The following is a 953-nucleotide window of genomic DNA, read 5'->3' on the forward strand; positions in this document are numbered from 1 at the left end:
CACCCCCGAGCGGCCGTGGTCGTATGTTGACGACGTAGTGGGGCCCACTTGACTACCCCCGACTACGCCGGTACTGGGGTCTCCCTCCCCTGTACTGTACGTGTTTCTCCTATCTGTTGTGCCTTCCATGGTGAATGAAGTTGTTTCTCGCCGGGTCGTCATCGGGAATCTGTCCTGGTGCCACTCACTCTTTCGCACCCTGTCCCGGAGAGTCCGGAGCAGGGTGACAGGGAGCCCCACGAGAAGGTGAGGTGAGTGGTCTTGACAGGCATGGGCCCACCAACTTCTCCGAAGTTCCTCGCACCGGATCAGCGACCTGACGGGTACCAGAGGCACCGACCGGCCGCCACCCGACTATAGGGGAACATCAGATCCATCGGGGTTTCCCGGGGGGTGGTCCTACGCCCCGAGAACCCATGCCCGCCTCATGCTCCCCAAAAATGTGGAACGCTTCACGATTTTGCGTGTCATCCTTGCGCAGGGGCCATGCTAATCTTCTCTGTATCGTTCCAATTTTAGTATATGTACTGCCGAAGCAAGTACAACCTAACCCCAACCTAACCCCAACCTAACCCCAACCTAACCCCAACCTAACCCCAACCTAACCCCAACCTAACCCCAACCTAACCCCAACCTAACCCCAACCTAACCCCGACTACGCCGGTATTGGGGTCTCCCTTCCCTGTACTGTACGTGTTTCTCCTATCTGTTGTGCCTTCCATAGTGAATGAAGTTGTTTCTCGCCGGGTCGTCATCGGGAATCTGTCCTGGTGCCACTCACTCTTTCGCACCCTGTCCCGGAAAGTCCGGAGCAGGGTGACAGGGAGCCCCACGAGAAGGTGAGGTGAGTGGTCTTGACAGGCATGGGCCCACCAACTTCTCCGAAGTTCCTCGCACCGGATCAGCGACCTGACGGGTACCAGAGGCACCGACCGGCCGCCACCCGACTATAG

At 58.3% G+C, this 953-nt stretch overlaps 1 non-coding gene across 1 annotated transcript; it reads right to left on the reverse strand.

The window, feature by feature from the left end:
- Positions 1–436: 436 nt before the first annotated feature.
- LOC125386819 lies at positions 437–543 on the reverse strand. The gene has a single exon (XR_007227258.1). It is a non-coding gene; the product is annotated as a U6 spliceosomal RNA (small nuclear RNA).
- Between the last annotated feature and the right edge of the window lie 410 nt (positions 544–953).

This window comes from Bombus terrestris, chromosome 17 (assembly GCF_910591885.1).
Source record: "Bombus terrestris chromosome 17, iyBomTerr1.2, whole genome shotgun sequence".
Classification (NCBI taxonomy): Eukaryota; Metazoa; Arthropoda; class Insecta; order Hymenoptera; family Apidae; genus Bombus; species Bombus terrestris.